Raw genomic sequence first — 15,798 nt, forward strand, 5'->3', positions numbered from 1 at the left:
TTTTTCATTAGTAATACTTTCATATATTTAACGTTGTTTGATAAATAAAAAGTTACCCAAAATGAAATTAGAAGATGCCAATAAAATATTTTCTTTATATGAACTTTGTTAATCTTACTTCGGGTTATATAGGTGATAAAATCAAATAAAATCACTCCCCACACCATCTTATATAATAAATCAAATTAAATCAATCACTACACCATCAACCTTACATATATTAAAATAATATTACTCTTTTAACTTGGTTTACCTAGCCTCTCTTCTTCCTACTTTTCCAAAGTTTCTTTAAAAATGGAATAAAAACGCCAACTTTAAAAAGGAATAAAAACGCCAAATTCTTCTTAGTGTAATATTCTTAGCTCGATAAACACGTGTGGCCCATTCTCCTTCATGATTAGGAATGTATGTGATAATCGATGGCGTATTTCTCTTTGGTCGCTATGTGGCTTTATGAGATTTTTTAATAATCAATTTTTCCATATATATTGATAAGGTGATGGGTGGTTTTATGACAATTTTGAATAAATAAACAAATTACTTGATGAAGATGGTGATGGTGGTTAACGTTCACTGAGACCAAACTTTGGCATATTGAACCTAAAGAAACAAATTATTTAGTTTGATTTAAGATTTTATTCCTATGCTCAAAAAGTTTGGAGAGAAGCCTCCCGAGCTCACTATAATTTTGACATCGTAAAAGGCTAGGAATGTCAGTATTGTGACAGAGATTATGAAACTGAGATCTAATGTGGTTGTATGCGGGGTACTCTAAGAGAAAATAGTTTTCATCCTCGATGTTCGTATTCTCACAGAGATGGCAGATCCTTTCCATCCATGGTGTTTTAGGAATTGTCCAACGACCTGTTTCACTATGGAGCTCATGAGAGTTCGTTTTAGCAAAACAAATTATTTAGTTTGATTTAAGATTTTATTCCTATGCTAAAAAAACTTGGAGAGAAGCCTCCCGAGCTCACTATAATTTTGACATCGTAAAAGGCTAGGAAGGTCAGTGTTGTGACGGAGATTATGAAACTGAGATCTAATGTGGTTGTACGCGGGGCACTCTAAGATGAAGTGGTTTTCATCCTCGATGTTCCTATTCTCACAGAGATGGCAGATCCTTTCCATCCATGGTGTTTTAGGAACTGTCCATCGACCTGTTTCACTATGGAGCTCATGAGAGTTCGTTCTAATCTTTGCTAGATTAATTTTCTTCTTTGTGCTAGTTAAAACAGAGAGATACTTTTGATCTTCTAGGATGGGGTTAATGACCTTCATATAATAACATAATTTTACATTTATATCAATACGTTAAATTTTTCATAGAAAAAATTATTTTGTTTTTTGTTTTTTTTAATTTTTTTTGTTAAAATTATATTTTAAAATGGTAAGATTATTAATTTTATTAATGTTAATATTTAATATTTACAATTTATTAAATTAAAATTATATTATATTTTAAATAAAAATATTTATTATTTTTTTCGAAGAAGAAAATTGTAATTTTTTATTAAGCAAAAAAGTTACATATATTAAATAAATGTTGTATCAAACACAGGGTTTTGTTGTCTATTTTTGGGGAATCTAAGTGCATTTTAATTGTGTTCAAGTACCGTAAAACACAACCATGGTTGAAAAAACAAAACAATCTTGAGGTTATGATAAAAACTATATAGTATCAAACAATATTCAATGCAAATCCAGATCCAAAAAATAGAAATTGTACTGTGAAGATTGATGCCAATATATAAATTGATAACATATAAATATAAAAACCTTTGATGTCAGGATGCTCATTAAAAAGACCCATTGATACAGTAAAGGCATAAATAAAAAACTCTCATTTAGTGAAAGGTTGATGTTGATACTCCTCAACGTTCTCATCTGTATTCTCTGAGACCTGCCAAGTGCCCATATGTTGTCTAGTGCCCTCATTAGGAAAAATATCTGCTTCATGGTTTCTTTCCCTGTAGATGTGGCAGCAATTAATATAGTCAAATTTTTGTTTGAGCTGTAGAATTTGTTCAAGAATTGGTAGTAGTGTGTGATTGTGACATCTTTGAGAGGTATTAAACCAATTTATAACCTTCAAGGAGTCCCCAAAGACTTGAAGAGAATGACAGTTATGTTCCTGAGCCCAACAGAGAAGTAGTTTGAGGGAGAGAAGCTTTGCATAGTTGTTGGAACCTCTACCCAAGCCAGTTTTTTGTTTTAAAAAATGTTGATCATTAAAGAATAGGTGAAGATCGCCCCCACAAATACCATCTTCATTATAAGCTCCTTCAAAATAGGACCATGGAATCCATCAGTTGATCACTTCTTCAAAAATGATGCAATGGATATGTTGGGAGTCTTTTGTTGGTAAGAGAGCATATATTGCATTGATTTGAGCTGAAATGAGATCACGTGTCGAAGAAGTGTCTCTGAAAGTGGCTTTGCTCCTAGCCAGCCACAACCCCCAACATATGAGAGGCAAAATATTTCAAAGAGTTTCGTCATTTGATGAATCCCACCAAGACTTCCAAGCATCAAGGAGAGGGCCACCCCTCCATTCCAAATTACAACCAAGAAGTTGTTTAGTTTTGGACCATATGGTCAAGATAAAAGAACAATGCATAAACAAATGAGCAACACACTCCCTTGCATCCTTGCATAAAATGCACCAGTTTGGACCTTGTTTGTGACGCTTTCAAAGATTGCCCCATGATGGAATTTTATTTTTGATGAGGCACCACATAAAGAGTATCGACTTTGCCGGAAAACTAAGCTACCATATCAGTGTCCACCACCATTCTAGATTAGCCCTTTCTCTAGCAGCAATCTAGAAACTATAAACAATTTTTGGATGTAAATCCCTAAAGGGGAATGGACCCAAAAGAGGGAGTCCTCCCTATCTTTGATTCTGGCATGTGACATTTTAAGGTAGTTAACATAATTTGTCAACAAGTTAGTAAAATCACCATGTAAATCCAATTGGTTGACACTTTTCCATCCTAGAGCCCAAAAGGTTGACTTGCCCTCATCTGCAATCTGGTTAAGAAAAATTATCCCCTGATTATTCAAGACTATTACAAGTTCTTAGGGAATCCTGAAATTTCCAGAACAACCAGTCCAAGGTTTCAATCATATCCTACATGTTTCCCAATTTCCAACTTTCCATGCTAGTCTATCGACGACCACCTTAATAAGATTTATTATTATTATTATTATTATTCAATTGAAATATTTTTTTTAAAGAACTGATAATTTTAAAAAATAGATTGTCATTATTAAATTAGATACATCTATTTCATAAATACTATAAACTAGTCAATTACAAGATGCTTTTGAAAACTTAAACTCATGTGATTGGGGAAATTGTTCACCATATCACTCATAACTATATGTACTATATATCTATATATATCTATATATATATATATATATATAATCTGTATTTATATATTCAACAAAATGATTAATATTTGTATTTATATCAAACTAGTTACAAGGCCAGGTCCAGGTGGTCGAGCGTATAGACTTCAACTTGCAAATGAAGGCTTCCTTCCACATCTTCCTCATGCATTTATTTTTTATGGCTCCTATCCTCAGTTATCATCAACCTCTATATCATACTCACTCATCGACCAAATATATGACAGGAGCCATGTACCAACAAAATATATATATATATATATATATATAATCATAATAAATTAAAATATTTAAAAATAATAATATGATAGAAATAATTTGTATGCGATTATTTTAAACTACAACAATAAATTTAAAATTTAAGTTTGATATAAAATTTAAATTTGATAAGGTAGATATCATTTTATTATTATTATTTTAAATTATATTTTTATGAATACAAATTGCATTTAAAATTGATAAGGTAGATATAATTTTATTATGATTATTTTAAATTATATTTTTGTGAATACAAATGGCATATTAATAATCTGAAAGGAGGATAAAATATTTCTAAAAATAATTATTTAATAATTTAAGTTTTTTTATTAAAAATTAACTTAATAGATATAGTTAATGTGTGGTGAGAATATCATTAAACCAATACTAATATAAATATAATGGTTAATGATAATTAAAAAGTTTGTTTGTCTGTTTTTTTTTTTAAAATTTAGTTTGAATTTTAATTATTATTATTATTATTAGTTATCTTTTATTTAAAATAAAACTTAAAGTTTATCTTTTGTGAAGTTTGACCAACTTTGACATGGTGAACTTTGACTTGATTGAGGAAGGTTTTTGAAGGGTTCACTTGGTGCCTAGAGGAGGTCTCGGTCATTGGATCTTGGAGGCCTCACTTTGATCTGATTCTACAAGAAGAGGATTGTTTAGATTTTCTCCAAATGTGGGGTTTTGCCCTGGCTTGGAGCCTATATCTTGTGTTCTTAGTGCATTTTATATTCTGGTAATTACTTGATGAGGAATAAATAATTAAGTAATAAAAGGTCAACAAATCTCACAAGTAATTATCAAATAAGGAGAATCTATAAGTTCCTTGATTTTCCAACATCATATCAGAGCTAAGGTTAGAAGAATGCACTTTGTTGGCTTGTATGTAATGGATAAATCAATAAGGTACCCAAATTTCCACGTCCTGAAGGAAGTGTCCATATGAAGGACTGTGACTTTTTCTCCTGGGCAGTTGCAGAAGATATACTAATTATAATAGTCATACCATACAAAGTTTTGAGAAAGACACCTTGATATGCATATGTAAGGAAGGTTGAGATACATTATACTGTGATCCATATTTTTCTAAGGCAAGCTTCCTCCATCACATGAAAACAATGCAAAAGTTTTCAAGTCACCTCCTCCAAGATATCACTGAGATATGGAGTTCTAGAACAATTATTCGAAGTTCTGGTTCAAGCCTAAAACAGTGACGTAAGTTCCCCTCAAAATGATGCATTGATCCCTTACTTTGATGCAAGGTTCTTCTTGATACAAATGCGAGTTATATGACTGTGATGCAAGACACTTTTATCATCCGAGTTATGACAATGATTTTTGTATCTGAACTATAGAATTCAAGTACATGGACTTGGATAAAGAATGGTTCGGTGGACAAACATTTCCTTGAGGGAAATGGTCCAATGGAGGACATACTCCGAGAATATAACATTAATACCATACAAAGTTTTGAGAAAATCACCTTGATATGCATATTTAAGGAAGGTTGAGATACACTATACTGTGATTCATATTTTTCTAATTCAAGCTTCCTCCATCACATGAAAACAATGCAAAAGGTTTGAATTCACCTCCTCCAAGATATCACTGAGATATGAAGTTCTGATTCAAGCCTAAAATAGTGATGTAAGTTCCCCTCAAAATGATGCATTGATCTCTTACTTTGATACAAGTTTCTTTTTATACGAATGTGAGTTATATGACTATGATGCAAACCACTTTTATCATCTGAGTTATGATAGTGATATTTATATCTGAACTATAGAAGTCAAGTACATGCCCTTGGATAAAGAATGGTCCAGTGGAAAAACATTTTCTTGGGGAAAATAGTCTGATGGCGGACATACTCTAGGAATCCTAGGTGGAGTATGTACATTGGAGAGGTGGTATGGTGTCCCATGGAATGCCTCCTAGAATTGTGCTCCGATCTTGTGGAGAGATGGAGTGTACCTATCAAGGCCTTGGTAGTATGATAATACTCATTGTGATGATACTATCATCATTGATGCTTATTAGTTTGAATCCCTTCTTATGTGAATATTTCAAATTGAGATAGACTTGTTGAGTCATTATGAATACCTCCCTATTTAAGAGGGAGTGTTGGAAAAGTAACTAGGTTCGGTCTTCACAATTATATTTGTACTTATATCAAAAGCAAAAAAAAAAAAAAAAATAATAATTTATTTGTTCAAGCATTAGTGTCATGTTGAGGTCTTGGTTAAGCCCGTTCTTCATGATTTTAGGGATTTTTGAGTCAAGAAGAATATTTTTCATATATTAAAGTCTCGTTTGGACTCTTTGTAACAAAAGAAAAATATTAATTTTTGAGTCATGTAAAGTCATTTTGTCCTCCAAGACCAAGTCAATACTTCCATGATAATTCAACCTTGTTGGGGAATCTTTCACTCTCATGTATGACTATAAATAGAGGAGACTTCATCCTCATTCTAATATACACACCAGCAAGTTTGATCTATGCATAAGACAAGAAGGAAGGAAGAGCAAAGGACATAGAAGAAGGAGAAACAAGGAAGAGCAAAGGACATAGAAGAAGGAGAAATATAAGGAAGAAGAACGTAACTCATATTTTTGGATTGTTTTGCTCACACGTGTTAGTATGATAGGGGTTTTGTGTGAGTTGAAAGGCTAAGGATAGTAGGTCTAAATTTCAAACTAGAGATAGAGGGCCAAAACTTTGACTTGGAGCAGATTTTGTGAAGTTTGACCATCTTTGACTTGGTGAACTTGGACTTGATTGAGGAAGGATTTTGGAGGGCTGGCTTGGTGCTTGGAGGAGGTCTTGGTATTTGGGTCTTAGAGGTGTCACTTTGAACTGATTCTACAAGAAGAGGATTGTTCATATTTTCCCCAATTCTTCTATGGCTTGGACCCTCTATCTCGTGTTCTTTCTGTTCTTATGATCTTCATGCATTTTATGATCTAGTAATTGTTTGATGAAGAATAAATAATAAAGTAATAAAGGGCCAAAAATTCTCAGAAGTAATTATTAAATAAAGATAATCTATAATTTCCTTGGTTTTCCAACGGAATGCACCTAGAGAGTCCTCCCTGTCTTTGATTTTGATATGTGACATTTTAAGGGAGATAATATAATTTGTCCATATGTCAGAAAAATCACCATGTAAATCCAATTAGTCAACATTTTTCCTTCACTGAGCCCAAAATGTTGACTTTCCCTCATCTACAATATGGATAAGAAAAATATCCCTTGATTATTCAAGACCGTCATAAGCTTTTTGGGAAACCCGAAATTTCCAAAACAACTAGTCCAGGGGTCCAATCCTATCCTACATCTTTCCCAGTTTCTAAATTTCCATGCTAGCCTTCGCCGGCCAGCTCAATAAAAATTATTATTATTATTATTTAGTTGAAATTTTTTTTTTTTAAATTTACAATTTTGAAAAATAGATTATCATTATTAAATTAGATACAACTATTTCATAAATATCATAAACTAGTCAATTACAACATGTTTTTTAAAATTGAAACTCATGTGATTAGGGAAACAAATTGATCACCAAGTCACTCAGAAATATATATATATATATATATTCAATAAAACATTTAGTATTTGTATTTATATCAAGCTGGTTACAAGGTGAGGTCTGTTTACATATTCAATTGGTTCTTCTAATTCTAGCTTTAGACCAATCCAAAAAACTTTTGTTTCTACTAACTCCCTACTTGCTACATTTTTGAACTTATTACAACTGGGAATCTTCCAAAAAACTCCTTGAACTAGAATATACTTGCAGTGCATAATTCAAAAGAGAACGAAATAAACTTCCCTATAGGTGACAACACTTTTTCAACATTGTCTTGAATTGCTACCTCATCCTCTCGCTCCAGTTGGTCAAGAACATTAAGCCAATGAAGTCTCACTTCCTCCTAGTTTTCCATGCCCGCCTTGACATCCTTTGAACCATTTGTCTTTGCAGCTTCAAGGTTATGCAAGTGTAGATCCATTGTATCCATCTTAACATGTGATTTTTCTATCTTGCTTTGGAGAAGACCGATCTTTTGATTGAGAAGCATTTGAGCTTGGTTCTCAATAGCCAACATTTCCCCTTGACAATTAAACAAAGATAAAATGTGCTCTATGATGGTCGTGATATAGTCGAGTTGGCAAGCTATATTAGTGTTTTCTTGCACTACTAGATTATGTGACACGCCTTCCATTTTCTCTTTTTCCCTTCGACCAAAATTTTCACCAATGGGATGGCTTATCCAAAATTGAACCATTACCCCAAGGAATAGGACTCAACATGTCTTAAGAAGTATTCCGACTGAGATAATCGCTACGTTCATATCTTGTCCTCTCCCTCCCTCCCCGACCATTAATTAACTAACTGTCTGCATTATTACCACTGTCCAATAATCATTTTCCTGAATCTTTATCTTTGGAATTTGTTTCCATCTCCATTATTGTGATGGTGGTCAAGTGTGCAAAATTGAACTTGCACTTAAAGACTTCCTTCCACATTTCCCTCATGCATTCACTGGTGATGGCTCCTACCACAAGTTGTCCTTGACCTCGATATCATATTCACTTCTCGGCCAAGTGTAGACGAAAGCCAAATACCAACAAAATTATATCTATATAATTATAATTATAATTATAATATAATATAATATAATTCTCATAATAAATTAAAATATTTAAAATTAATAATATGATTAAAATACTTTGTATGTGATTATTTTCAACGATAAGTTTAAAAATTTTAAATTTGATGTAAAATTTAAATTTAATAAGGTAAATATAGTTTAATTATAATTATTTTAAATTATAATTTCATAATAATTTGAAAGAAGGATGAAATATTATTTTCAAAAGTAATTATTTTAATAATTTAAATTTATTATTAAAAATTATCTTAATAGATATAGTTGATGTGTGAGATGAGAATATCATTAAAACCCATAAATAATATAAATATATGGTTAATGATAATTACAAAGAAAATGTTTATTTTTAATATATATATATATATATATATATATATATATATATATATATTTTTTTTTTTTTTAATTCATTTGAATTTAATTTTTTTTTTTTTTTTTACAGGAACGGTTATGGGATTTCATTAAGTGTTTGGCGAAAAGCCATAATGTCGGTTACAAAGGATGAAACTAATTTCTTGGCCTCTCTCCAACCATCGAGTCATGGCGCACAGACTTATAAAATGCCTGTTTTTACAATTTTTCACTTGCTTTCTTGCTGCTGATTTCCCAAGCTTATGAATGCATACAAACTGGTTTACCAGAAAACAGAAAAACATAGAAAATTAGGGGATTGGATCCCAGGAGATTTCGTTGTCTCTGAGTAAAGTTCCGGCACCTAGCTGAGCTGCCTTGTTTGCCTCTATGTCTGCTTCTTTGTTGTTGCTTCTCAGGATATGAAAGAATTTTAGATTTAGGAGCTTTATCATATCTTTAATTCTAGCAATTGCCCTTGCAAGTCGTAGATCTGCTGGTTTTGTGTTGTTCGCCATTGCATTGATGATGACCTGGGAATCTCCAAAAACAACAGCTTCTTTGTGTCCCAGCCCACTTAGTATTTTAATCCCTTGGAACAACGCCATGACTTCAGCTTGAATGCTTGTGGAGTGGCCCAGTCCCCATGCAAATCTATGTGTAGTAGTCCCTGCTGGGTTTATAATGAGACCTCCCGCCCCAGCCCTTCCTGGATTCCCCTTGGCTGCCCTGTCAAAGAAGAGGGTGGGGATTGATTGCTTGGACAACCAAGATTTAAATTCCTCTTCAGTTTTCCTTATTTTCCAATCTTTGAGATTTATATATGTGGCTGGCGAATTTTGGAAAGTGAGATTGAGGGCTGCTCCAAACTCTATGTCTTGCTGATTTAAGTTTGAGTCATCACACTTGTCTCTTAGCCATTCATTTAGTTGACCTTTCACTGTATTAGCTACAAGTTTATAGTGCTGTTCCTTGCCTCTAAAAATTCTTCTGTTCCTCTCCAGCCAGATCTGCCAACTGATAAATTTTGGCAGTGCGTTCCATGCTGCTTTGACAATTTTATTTTTTGGGATTGGGCCTGGGTATCTGGCCAGCCACCCAGCAAACAAGTCCTGGACAGATTGGGGGAGGATAGGCATTTTCGCTGCTCCCAGAAGCTCGAACCAGATCAGACCTGTATAGTTGCACTCTAGTGAAAGGTGTAATGCAGTTTCCGAGCTTTCCTTACACAGTGTGCATCTTGATGGACCTCGGAATCCCCTCTTCTGGAGTCTGTCATTGATGAGCCCCAATTTTTGGTATAATTTGGGCTCATTTGGCCTACTTGCTTTGCTCAAACCATTCACTTTTTATTGCTTATGCATGCATTTCTTAGTTTATTCGTGTTGTTTGTAGGAAGAAGGGTAGACATTTTATCTACGTGACTAATGCATTATGATTTCAGGTTTTTGGCATTAAAAGGGAGGAAAAGACCACGTGAAAAGGAGACAAGGAGACAATGAGGTGGCACTGCTGGTTTTTAGGAGAGGATGTCCACAGTCTTGGGACCCTCCTCGTGATTCCCACCATAGCTCCGAGCTCCAATCCATCTCCCCACCGAGCTTACAAGCAGCCAGCTGTTCTACAGGAACAACAGTTATAACTGTTCTACAGGAACAGCAATTATGACTGTCCTACAGGATCAGCAATTTAAACTTCAGTTGGACAGCCGAGCTCCTAAAATCAAGGACAATTGTTGGATGATCATTTTTGCATAAGTATGGAGGCCGTAGCCTTTGATAGGTTGTTGAAACTTTCGCATTACTATTGTAATTTTGGAGCACAGCTCGGTGTAGTTCTTTTTGTAAGCCAAGTTTGGCATGACATCAGATTATGAATAAAGAAGGCAGATTTTGATCTAGTTCTGAGTTTTCTCAAGGAGCTATAGCTCTCAGGTTAGGGCCCAACCTGAGAGCAATAGATCTCCTCAGTGTTGTAATGTGTTTGCATTTCGTTCTAGCACTTTGAGTTTGTTTATTTTCACATGCAATTCGAATTCACAATTTGGTAATTTAGTCATTTTCATGAGCATAGATAGGACTAGTTTATGGTGATTTGCTTTCAGTTGCTTAAGTTTGATAGGAGGATAGATATAATCTCTTGGAGCTCCAGCAAAAAGGTTGAGAAAGTCTCCACTACCATCTCTGTTTGGAGATTGGAGTGCAGCCTATACCAGCCACAAAAATACGCAGTTCTTCACGTTATACATGCTGCAACATAGTCTCGTTTATGATAGATCTTTCCATGCACTTCACTCTTGCACCATACACCTTCATCACCGCTTCATGCACATTCCTCTACACGCTTTATCTTGCTGTTCATTGAGTTCAGGTAGCTTAGGTTAATGAATTTTCATCTTGGTGACAGTCATAAGCCATTTGTTTTATTTACACTGCTTTTCATCGTTCTATTACCTCCTTCTTCGTCTTGATCACGCATACAACCACATCCTTGACCTCTGCTCCGCTCTTTTATCTCCCAAACTCCTCCACTCCTCACGTAACTTCATTCTTTAGACATTTCGTTGTTATAACCTTCCACCCATCAACCCACTTCATACACTCGTTCTCCATCCTACTTCTCCACTCCTGAGCCATCACCAACTTTATTCCTACCTTGCACATCTCCCCCTACCATTCCATCACTCCACCATCACTTCAAACACCCACGGCAGGTCATCCTGTAGCAATTTGTAGACTTCCTGTAGAAACCCCTGCGTTTCCTGTAGAATCCCCTGCAGACATCCTGTAGGAGGTCACTCACTCGGTTGCTGAGCCTCTAAACGTGAGGAACCTCTGTGGACTGATGCTAAGGATCTCTGGGAACCTCTCCTAGCCTCCCCAACCTTTCCCAAGCTTTCCTTCCTTCCGCATCACATCTGCACAACCAAACCCTAATAAGCACAAAATCCCAATCACTCCATCCACTTAAAGAAAAAATACAAAAACATGTCTTTTAAGATGCAAGTAGATTAGATTCATGCATTCTCATTTATTAGAAGTAATGGCACCATTGGTAGAAGTTTCCTTCACATTCTTTGCATCATAGAGGTTAGACTAGTTAAATTAGGGTTTCCTAGGGTTTCCATGTTTTGATTTGCTTTCAGTTCATTTTTGCCAAGTAGATTAGTCTTCTTTGAGCTAGCTTTCGTCCATCATTGATAAAGCTTCTTCTGTGAGCCTATAGAAGTTGGCTTGAGCCCTAGCGGACTTGTGCCAGCTGACCAAGTGACAGCTGCGACAAGAGCTAATACTTGTGCATACAGCACCGTCGCTTCCAAGTTTGTACGAACTACGGGTTGATAAAATTAAGAGACAGGAAGCCCCAGGAGTTGTAGCATTATTGCTACAATACTGGAGCTCACCATCTTTTTGGCGCCGTTGCCGGGAAGCGTCAGAGTATTAGTAATTGTTGCTTCTCTTCTACTTTCTTACTCTTGCCTTCTGCTAGTAGTTTACTTCATTTCCATTCTGCAAAAGTAGCATAGACATTTCCTGCTTTCATAGATTAGCATTTCCTGCTTTCATAGATTAGCATTTCCTTTCTGCAAGCGTAGACTAGCATTTCCATTCCTGCAATTTCATTTGAGCAAAGTAGATTAGTTCTTTCCTGCTTTCAGTTAATTTTGCATCTTTCATAGTTAGTTGTAGATCAATCTGTCTCAGTTTTGCAGGTACCAAAAGAAAGGAAAAGCAAAAGCAAGCAAAAAGAAAAAGAAAGTCTTTTCCATTTCATGCCTCGTAGGAACCGAGATAGATCAGGCAAATTCCTACCAAACACCCCCACCACATCACTGAGTCACCCTTCTCTCTTCTTTGGTGACAGTGACCCAGAGGAACCTATAGGTGAACAACCTGAGATATCCAAAGACCCTATAGTAGAAGAAGAGTTAGAGACCAATCCATCTGAAGCTATGGCTGACAATAGAAGAGAAGATGAGAGAATAGAAGGTGCCTTCCCCATCCGAGAGACCAATGGAGAGATGAAAATGAAAAACATTAGCCCCTCCGCCTTACCTCACTTCCATGGGTTGACCACTGAAGATCCCGATACCTTCCTGTTTGAGTTTGCTGTCCTTTGTAGAACCTATGACTATACTGAAGATGAGCAAAAGTTGAAACTTTTCCCTTCCACCCTTAAGGATGCAGCACTACGCTGGTTCATGGGTTTACCTGGGAATAGTATCACTACTTGGGCTCAGATGCAGCAAGCTTTCAACACCAAGTACCGGGATTACTGTAGGTCCAAGAAAACAAAGGGGGAAATCTTCCAGATGTCCATGGGAAATGATGAGTCCTTAGAGGATTATGAGGAGAGGTTCCAACTAAGCTATAAGCGGGCCAGGTGCACACTTGACCCTGAATCCCTCAAGTTGGTCCTACTCCGAGGAGTCCCTGAAGACCTCTTAGATGCCCTTCACATGTTAGCTGGGGGGGACATCTACCAACTTCCTTATGAGGACATCAAGACTGTATTTAGAAACCACTCCAGGGCAGCTCGGAAACGAGGTAGAGGAAACCACCTCTCAACTAGTGTCCCTTTCTCCAAACATGAGCTTGCAAACCAATTAGAAGATCTTAAGAGTGAGGTGAGACAAACCATTGCCATGCAGCTTGATACATTCAGGATTCAGCAAAAGAAAGAAGAGGCTGAGAGAGCCTTGGCTGTCTTCTGTCCTAGGTGCACAAGAAGACATCCTAAGAACGAATGCCCATTGCATTCGGTTGAAGTGTGTTTTGTTTGTGAGGAGGACCATCCTACGAATCAGTGTCCAACCTTACCTGGGTTCAAAGCCATGTACCAAGGGACCGAAGCTCCCACAGAGCCTCTCTATTACCTCAACCAAAGGAGGCCACAAGGATCTAGACCTTATCAGCAGGGGATGCAAGGGGCATCTCAAGCTTATTACAACCCCAACCAGTCAACTCCTATGCCTTCCTGGGGTCCCCCTGCTCATCCTTCATGGTCCATGCCTCCTCCATGGTCTTATCCACCTCAGTACCCCACTCAACCTACTTCTCATCCATATCACTCATATACCCAGCCACAGCCTCAATGGAATGCACCTCAGTCGGGGTGGAGGCCCAAATACAACACTCCTCCTGCCATTTTTCCTCCACCACTAGTTCAACCTCAACCATTACCTCCTGCTCCTCCAAGGCAACCTCAAATGCCTGCTCAACCGAACCCGAACCCCAACAATAGACAGGCCCAGCAGGTATACACTGGGGAAACCTCATGCCCTACCTATGCTGTGGAGATCCAGGAGATCAATCTTAGATCTGGAAAGACTCTTCCAGATCGCCAGCCTCCTCCCCCAGAGGATGAGGAAGACCATCAGGAGAGTGAACCAAAGGCTATTCCACCCTTTCCTGAGAGACTAATAGCCACCACACAACCTAACCCAGAAGAAGATGAGCTTTTGGGTGAGCTCAAGCAGTTGTGTGTAAAAATCCCACTTCTCCAAGCCATCAAGGATGTGCCAATATATAACAAGCTGGTTAAGGAGAAGTGTTTCAAACACCCAGGCAGACGGAAGAAAGATGCCTCAACTATCAATGTCATAGGACAACTATCTGACCTTATGCTAGGACAAGTCATCTGCCCAAAGTACCTAGATCCTGGAAGTCCTGTAGTAGATGTTCACATCAATGGCACCATTATCCCCCACACCTTGATTGATCTGGGGGTAGCCATCAATGTGATGACCAGGGATACCATGCTTAAACTCAATCTTCAGGGTTCCTTGAGGAAGACCTCGACAGTACTGCAATTAGCAGATCGCTCCACCGTGACTCCCGAAGGGATTGTGGAGGATGTCATGGTCTCCATTGATTCTTGGGAATACCCTGCAGACTTCATGGTTCTGCAACCAAAGGCCAAGCTTACTGGATATCCTCTCATTTTGGGAAGGCCTTGGTTAGCTACTGCAGATGCTTACATAAGTTGTCGGGCAGGAAACATGACCATAAAAAACGGTCCCATGTCCAAGCAGCTAGTCCTATACCCTCCTGCCCAACCTTCTTTAGAGCATGATTTACCACTCTGGTTGGAAGAAGGAGAAGAAGACGAGGTGTACTCAGCACCTCTGTGCACCTTAGATACCACTAGGAAAGACCCCCTAACCGAGGATGACTTGATCGAGAACTTGATCCAAAACCCACCTTCCAGTGCTCTACCCTTAGAGGAATTGGTGGAGGATGCCCAAGCTAGCACCTTAGTGGATCTATGTACAACCAACCCTGTCACTCCCAGAGTTAAGAATGTGGAGTTCAGCCCTGAGAGAGCATTGAAAATCAGCTCCTCCCTATCTCCTTCCCAGGAAAAGGAGCTGTGTAGTCTGTTGGCCAACCACCTAGATGCTTTTGCTTGGAGCTACAAGGAAATGAAAGGAGTCCATCCTTCGGTCTGTACCCATCATATATACATCAAAGAGGATTGTAAACCGGTTAGGCAACCTCAGAGGAGAATGAATCCAGCCCTTAAAGACATTGTCAAGGAAGAATTGCAAAAACTGTTGGATGCCGGATTCATCTACCCCATCTCAGATAGTGAATGGGTGTCCCCTCTAGTGTTGGTTCCCAAGAAGAATGGGAAGTGGAGAATCTGTGTGGATTACCGTGAGCTGAACAAAGCTACCAAGAAAGACCATTTCCCTCTACCTTTCATAGATCAAGTGTTGGATGGACTGGTAGGAAAGAAGTTCTTCTCTTTCCTGGATGGGTTTAGCGGGTACAACCAAATCCAAATCAGCCCGGAAGACCAAGATAAGACCACCTTCACTTGTCCTTGGGGTACCTTTGCCTATCTAGTCCTTCCCTTTGGGCTATGCAATGCTCCTGCTACCTTTCAGAGAGCTGTCTTGAGCATCTTCTCGGAGCTGGTCCATGATGCAGTGGAAATATACATGGATGACTTTACTCCTTATGGGGCCAACTTCCAGGAAGCATTGTCCAACCTGGGGAAAGTCCTAACCAAATGCACCTAGATGAACCTGTCCCTTAGTCCTGAAAAATGTGAATTCCTAATGACTGAGGGGACCGTGCTAGGCCA

This window comes from Pinus tabuliformis, chromosome Q (genome assembly GCF_031772625.1).
Source record: "Pinus tabuliformis cultivar Carrire ecotype Pingquan chromosome Q, CPIR1, whole genome shotgun sequence".
In the NCBI taxonomy this organism is placed as follows: Eukaryota; Viridiplantae; Streptophyta; class Pinopsida; order Pinales; family Pinaceae; genus Pinus; species Pinus tabuliformis.